Source organism: Teleopsis dalmanni, chromosome 1 (assembly GCF_002237135.1).
Source record: "Teleopsis dalmanni isolate 2A chromosome 1, ASM223713v2, whole genome shotgun sequence".
NCBI lineage: Eukaryota > Metazoa > Arthropoda > Insecta > Diptera > Diopsidae > Teleopsis > Teleopsis dalmanni.
The window spans coordinates 178,159,119-178,167,677 of record NC_051846.1 but is presented as its reverse complement, the minus strand read 5'-3'; positions in this window follow the sequence as shown (position 1 = coordinate 178,167,677).

Genomic DNA, 8,559 nt, shown 5'->3' with positions numbered 1-8,559 from the left:
GGAATAAAGGCAAAGCAGCATTGAAAAAAAAAATTAATCTCATTTATTTGATAACTTGTAGCAGCAGCAGCAACAAAGGTCTGTAGAAGAAATCTAAGCAGGAGGAGGAGCAGCAGCAGCAGGCAAGGGATTTATGTTGCGCGAGATGCGCAATTGTGTGACCGAAATGTATGTATCTGTAAGATTTTTTGTGGTCCTTGTTCCACTTAGGCGAGCATTAGATACAGTCATCATGTACCGATTTCAATTATATAAAATTTTGGATTTGTGCTTATATACTGTTGAGCATGTATTTGTGGTATTTTAATAAGAATGCATGTAGACTTCTATATGTGTGCCAATATACTAATAGATGCAGATGAAAGATACATCGCAGGATTTTTCTGTTTATTACAACACATAACAAATTTCATATAATATGTTTTTAGATCTATGTATGTGTTTGTATGTATAGATTCGTATGTATCGAAAAGTGGTTATGTATTGACTTTTGCTTATTTTTATATAAATTTGTGTGCTGCCGTTTGTTCGCTGTTGCAGATAGATTTTATTGATTTATTTGCGACGCTGCGACGCTCTTCATCTGAAACGTTCTATGATTTCATCCAGGTAAAAATCGATTTGGGTAAGAGGTAAGCTTCTAGGTGGTGGGGGGCACCATCGTGGGTTATAGTTATTTTTTGCTTTTGTATCCATCAACAACAAAGAGGCAGCTGAAAATGTTTTTTTTTGTTTGTTTATTTTTTTTTGTTATTATTGTTTTTGTTCTTTTATTCCCCCCATTTCTTCCGTTTTCACTATGATTGTTTTTAAATTCTGTTCGTTCGTTTGTTATGTACATTTTTGCTGTTGGTTTCTTGGCAACTATATCTACTGTGATGTGCTGGATATATATGCTGAAGTGCTGTATTTGTAGATAGTTTCTCTTTGGTTTTATAGCGACTCATTTTTCGCCCCATTTTCAGATTCGTTTCGATTGCGTATCTTTTCTTTCTTTACGTTGTCATTAAGCTTTAGCTTCATTTACACACAGATATTTATTGATTTATTGTTAGTTACCGCAGTTGAGCTTATTTATTCACAAAATTTATTTAATATAAGCTAAGTAGTTGATATATTCTGTAATTATTATTACTCATTTAAAATTTTATTAAGATATATATTTAGCATACTTAGCATTTAGCAAAAGATTGGATTAAATTTGAATAATAAATACATGAGGTTTTGTTTAATAAAATTTTTATTTCAAAAAAATGATTATTCAATAAAAAAATACGTACTGGCTTAAATGTATACGTCTTCAGGGCTTGGAAAGTCACAATAATTAAAATGATAGTTTTGGTATAATTATTGACGTGAATTTTTATTTTATTTTATTTAAAAAATTAAGCTAACCATTAAACATCTTTTAATAAAACTTATAGACTTGTCAAAAAACAGACAAAAAAACATCATGTTTCACCTGATTTTGTTGAAGACATACAGAGCATGTCCTGTGTACCTTCCGTAAAATCCGAGGACTATTATTTGGTTTTAAATACAAAACAGATCGTATGGTAGGGTGTGTATTTCCAATAACAACCGTGAGAAAAGGCATCAGAGTAAAGCCCAACCGTTTCGCATTGAACGAAAAACCGAACATTTTTGTAAAAATTAATTTTGACCCACTATAACTTTCGAACTATGTTAAGTAAAAAAATATGTCGGATCTCAAGTCAAAGGATATTTAATGGGCGAAATTGATGTATGATTTTCATTAAACTTTTATTTCAATACATTGTTTGTATCTATTAGGCATTAAATACTACATCATTCAAATCATGCTTCATAGGACATCGCACAATATTGAATCATTTTGAAGTAATAGCATATAGTTAGCAATAACAATAGATACTAATCCGGGGATGTAACTAATCCTATGATTTTGGTGTCCAACTCACAACGTGAAGTCCCTTGCACAATAAAACTGAAATAGGTCATATTGTGTAGCTTTTGGCATCGTTCTTTTGAAACCCCATATATTTCTGATCCATTATTTTTGGATTCAATTTCGTGCCTTCAATGGATTTTCGCTGCTGCTGATGTGACATTTTGGTTTCTTGTCATATCCATTAATAATCAGTTGTAATAATCAGATCATTCACATGATCCATGTTCTACAATAGCTATTATTAAACTAAAGATATGATGCTTTGTTTAACAGTTCTGTTGATAGTACGGTAGTATATATGTTAGCCTCACAAAACGATAATCCTATATTCATTATTGCTAATCTTAACCATTCTATAAAAATATTGTGTTCTTTGTTATCTGTAAATCTGAATAGTTCGTTTATAAATATGTATTGTATTAACTCAAGAGCGAAACAGATCATAATCAATGAGCTAATAATTTCTTAGAAGTTAATACTATCTTATATTTTACTAAATTAAGTTATTGTTTTTTTTTTAATTTATATAAAAATTAAAGATAGTATTATTATAAATTGGTAAAATATACATTATAACACTTAGGTTATATATATGTACTATATTCATGCAATAGTAGAGACTTGTGGTGTATTTTACCTATGATGATTTCATTGTATTGCATTACTTCCTTATCTATACTACATACCTCTCCATTTTATGGCTTTAGATTGTAATATAAGAGTTTTTTGATTAACCCTGATTATGTGAGCCTAATATAAATCTAATGTTATCTTTATATTATCTCATGAAAATACTTCTTAGTCAGATTTCAACTTAAGGTTGTATATAACATATAATAAATTAGCAAATATGTGTATATAACATTTTTGAAAGTTAATTATTAGAGAATAAAAAAAATTTGAAGCCTGTTATTCCTTACCGACATTATAAAACTATTGTGAATTATAGAGAGGTTTCAAATTTGGCAGGGCACGAGTTCGATTGCTGGTACTTGCAGTCTGAAAAAATTATTTATGAATAATTAAATATAAGAAATAATTTCAAGACTATTTCAAGAATATTAGTTTAATATTGCATTCGAGCCATGCCGTAATCATTAATTTAATAATTAATAATAATTTAATATATATGTTGAATTTTTATATTATGTATATAATATAATAGGTTAACTTGTAAAGTTAGTTTTAAGAATGAAATACACTGTTTTGCAATTAAACTAAAAAATAAAAAAATACAATTACAATATTTATTTGATAATGTACGAGTATCTAGTATGGAGAGGTATCCCTATTTGGTAGGAGCATAAAAAATACATGAAGCTATATATCTATCTATCTATATTAGACTCGTTTTATACTAAAAACAAATCAGAAATTTCTAATGCAGAGCTTATCATTGCTCATAACAATTATTTTATGGTAAAGAAAACATTAAAATTATCTACTGTGGACGCGATGGCCAAACAATTATGTACAAATACTTGTAGTTACACATTTACTTGTAGTGTGCCGTATTTCAGATACTTTGCTATTGTCATTTCATTGTATTTTATTGTTTTTTGTAGATTCTTTTTTTTTATATTGCTATATTTTTTCTTTACTCATAAAAAACTTACTTTGTTGCGCCGTCGAAGATTATTGATGTTGCTGGTGACTACAGAAATGATTGTGGCTCAAGTCGACACCGATACCATTAAGTCGGTCGGTCGATTGGTCTGACTATCTTTATGGGTGCGTAGTTATTTACTAAATATTGTTTCGAAATATTTTTAGATATTTTTTATTTTACTTTTATACAGCAATAATGCTTTATCGCGCAAATCAATAAATACAATTCAAGTCACGTGTTTTTGTGGATGTAGAATCATGTTGATGAATAGGCAGTTCACTTAACTTGTGTGCGAAGTTCTTTCGAAATCAAAAGAAAAATTTATATTAGAATCAAAGAGGCATGCAATTGTTTTTAAATGCCTCATTTAAGATATATGAGTATATATATCGTTACTTACAAATGCATTAAGAAATACTTACTAACAAAAATCAATTGATATACCATAGGTACGTGGTATTATAAAACTAAATGTATTATCAGTAAAAGCAGTCTGTCTGCATCTGGGGCAATTGCGGCTTAACTGACGCTAATGCTTGATAAAGCAGTAAACAAATCAATCTAAAGATAATAGTGGAAAAATACTCTATTCATGCACATAGTCTTATTTGAACTTATCTCAATATTTTGACATGACACACCACACCACACCTCACCTAGCCGTAGCTCAACTCATGCCATAGCACAATCATAACCCTTCGCGGAGGAAAAGGTGTTCAATCAGATAAACAAATACTTTAATCAGCTCAAATATTGTAAATAAATACGGATACAGATAGTTTCTTGCTGGCTTTTATTTATAAGTACAAAATACAAAATACAATATAAAAAAATATTAAGAGTAAAAAGATTTTTTTCATTTTTTGTCACTAAATAAATAGTAATAGTGCGGCTGTACATAAACTTCTAAATGCACATACAATAGTATAATAAACCATATAAGTACATATATGCCTTTTATTTACCATAAATGTGTTTTTATTGCATATGTATATCAGCAGATGTACTAAATTGTTGAATAATTGTTTGTGGTGTGTATCTTATGCATATGCATATATACAGATTTTTATACAAACAGAAAACATCCGTTTTTTAGGATTTTATCAGTAATTTTATCCTTTTAAACACATTTTCAGTTGATTAGTTTCCAGACACCTCGCCACATTCAAATTATTCAAATGAAGTTTAGTTATAATTTCTTTCTAAGTGAATGGTTGAACATTGATAGATTACCAGAGTTAGGAACTGAGTTTCATAAAGAAAAATTTAAATAAATATTTGTATTAGAGTTCTAATTAACCATCAGTGGCATCTATCAGAGTCTGAACATAAGAGAAATTTGGATCTAAAAATTTAGATTAATAATTAGTAATTACTAATTACTAACTAATTTTAGGTTTCGTATATTGTGTATCGTATAAATCGTATATTGAATAATTACGAACTATTATATTACTAACCATAATTAATTTGAAAACATAGTCTTTTTAAATATGAAAAGAACTACTTAAATCTTTACAGTATAAGCTTCACTTTATATTGTATATTGAATAATTATGGATTATTATTTTATTAAACATATAAATCTAGCTTTCTTTCTACCTCTTCTACCTCTACCTCTAGATTCAAAATATTACTATCACGGTTGGAAACTTTCTTCTATTATTATTTGTTTAAAGTTAGTTTTACACTACAGCATTATGAATGTAAATAAAATTATAAAATTTCTATCTAGAGGGGTTCGAATAGAAATGAAAACACAACAACAAAAATTATAGTTAATTTATTGAAATTTGTCTTACCATACAACGCTGTTTCTAGTATTGCTAAGTACTCATTATCAGTGATCTTAGGAAATATTCGAATTTTTTAATTGGTTTATAGTCCATATATAATTTGTTGGGACTGCAAGTGTCAGACTTAGTACTCGTGCCTATCAAATTAGAAGCGATTTCAATAAATTAACCAAAATTTTTGTTGTTGTCTTTTCATTTCTATTCGAACCCTTCTAACTTTTAAATAGTTTCTTTTCGTCACTTTCGACACAAAAAATTTAACATTATAATTTCTATCCATCGTTCAGTGTGAACATCGTTTAGTGTGAATTGAAAAAATATTAATCGCTTATTATAAATAGTAGAAAACCAAATAAATATGTTTAAGGATATTCTATTAAAGAGTATTTAAAAATGACTTTTCTACTGGTTTTCTCTTATCTTCCACTCAATATTGTGTAAAAGACTGATTGAACCTAACACTTTGAGTTATAAGCAATTTGATATATTTTTTCTAAATACGAAATGAAATAATCGCTGAAGCATATTTCTCATTTCCGACTTCCGATTTAAGTCTTAAATTACAGAAAACCACACATAAACTGTGCCATATCAAGCATACGATCGACTCTTATGCTGTATTCCACTTGATTAAGCACTTTTATGCTATACACGTTCATCAACGAAGAGTAGACAATGCATCAGAGAACTCACCCCTCCTGCACTAATAAAGTCAATTGTGTTATAGGGAGATACTACGGATACTTTATAATACAAAAAGGCATGTAATATGATGCGAGACATTGATCCCTACAATGATCTTTATGTGCAACTCTTACAGTTGTGGCGTTTGGCTTGCTAACTGGTTTATCGTTTTTTCCTTAGAATTAGCCACATTTGTTGCCTAAGACGAAACTACATCATGACAGGTGCATATGGATGCTTCTAAAGGTGTCTGAGACGTATACACTGTATTTGTATGTAGTGCAACATATTTTCGGATGCACCTTTTTGTAACTGCATTCTCTTGTTCATTTTTTTTTTTGGCTTGCCATTTATTCAAGTGTAACTCATTAATACTGAAAACAGGTATACAGAATCCTGATGACGACACACGAATGTTGCACACTTGCTGCTCCTGCTGCTATTGCTGTTACTGTTAGTGATCCTTGCGGCTGTCTCGAACTGTTCCTGCAACCGTTACTATGTTTATTTCAAACTACAATAAAAAAATTGATCTTTGTGTCCTCATAGATCGTTGAACTGTAGAAATAAAAAAGAAATTTTTTTATTTTATTTTTTTTAGTTCAAATTATTTATTGAAAACAGATAACAGAATGGGAAAATTTATATTGCATTGTCTGAATCAGGAGTAGACAAAAGGTCATTAGCTTTTTAAAGGTTAGTGAGCTCAGCTGAAGTATAAGCAATTAACAAAGTAAGATATTAGGGTAACAAGTGGTTCTAATTATTTTTAGATACAACCTTCAGTGTATAATAATATATAAAAAATATTAAGAAACTATGTACGTTAAAAAAAAAATTAAAAAATACGAATTCATAAAAAAGTTTTCAAAGTAATTACAAAAAGTAGTGGTCCAAAACGTAGCTTTCTCTACCATCCATTCGATAAGCCATAACTAGTTATGGTAAAAAAAACTAATTATATTAGGAATAATTTAAATTTAAACTGTTTATTCACATCTTTGTTTTTCAATATGTATTAAAAATCCTCTCACTAGATACATCAATAAACGTTTTATGATTTTTGCGGTAGTAGTCCTGCATTATTCGTTTCGATGCTTTGTATTACTTTTTGTTTTGTAAACTTAATGAATTGCTGCAATGCGTTGAAAAATTGTTATATGGATTACTCTATGATATATTACTGGGAAAATATACCAGAATTAAAACAATCCAAATCACTTATTGGTACCTATAACAATAAGAGATACCAGGCCACTAACAGGCCTTTGTAAACTAAAATCCCACCTTACAAGACTGGATATGCTTACGAATGCTGTAGATTCTGCGAAGAGAATGATGAGTCGGCCACAAATGTGTTGTTAGAATGCCCTGCGCTAATGCACATACGGAATAGGCTCCTGGGAATGTATATTCTTACGGAGAGGCAATAAAACTCTGTAAAGTAGGTTTTGTACTACTTTTATTGGCGCAACAGCGCCTACTCTAAGTTCAGAAGGGGGCACAATAGACCCGAAGGTCGCAGTGCCACATCCTCTAACAATAATAATAATAATAATCTTCGATATGAAGTAAAATCTCTAAGTAGGAAGAAATAAAACTTCTTTTCACATTCTGTGTGATTACTCTGTTTTAGTTTGAGATAGGTAAAAATGCTCGGGCAAGAGTTATTGATTTCTAAAATTAATGGAGATTCCTTAAGAAAATACATTATAGTTTTCATTAGACTCACAGTAGGTATATTGTTTAGTTAGAAACTTGCTTTAGATATGAAAGATCTGTTAAGGTGGTTTCGCTCTGTTCTTCGGATATTTTAATACATCTAGTTTTATTGTTGAAAACCTCTTCTAATTATAAATTTGCTTATTAAAAGGTCATCAAAAACTCGTTGTTCTTTTGATATACAGAATAATTCTGGCAACTATCTTTCAGTTCACCACAGAAAAATTTTTTATCACTGTCAAATTATTTGAATTCGTTCAAATTGTTCTATGTATCTTTCAAACATCTATCAAGAGACTTTTAACTAACTTACCCAGAATTGCCCTATCTTCTATTATTTTGTAGTATATATAGTGATATAGTGGAAAATATAGTTAATTAATAAATGTATGGTGTATATAATTAATATAAAATTGGTCATTTAAATAAAAATAAAAAACTATAATTTATAATTTGTATTTAAAACAAATTATTTAAGTAAAAATATTTTCCGATAATTGGATTAGTCATCTTCAGGGAATCTAAGAAAATATACAATGTAAAAGTTGTAACTGGAAAAATAATAAATACAATAATAGAATAAAGAGGTTTTTCGAACAGTAGTGAACTACAACAACAAAAATTTATTTTTTATATTATTTTAATTAATTGAATTTTTGGCTGACCATACAGCTGTTTCGAGTATTGCCAATACCCATCGTCAGTGGTCTTGGAAATAATTCTTGTGTTTAATTATTCGTAAATAATTATTTTTGAGACTGCAAGTACCAGGAATTGAACTCGGGTCCTGCCAAATGTGAAGCTCAGAATCAGCGTAA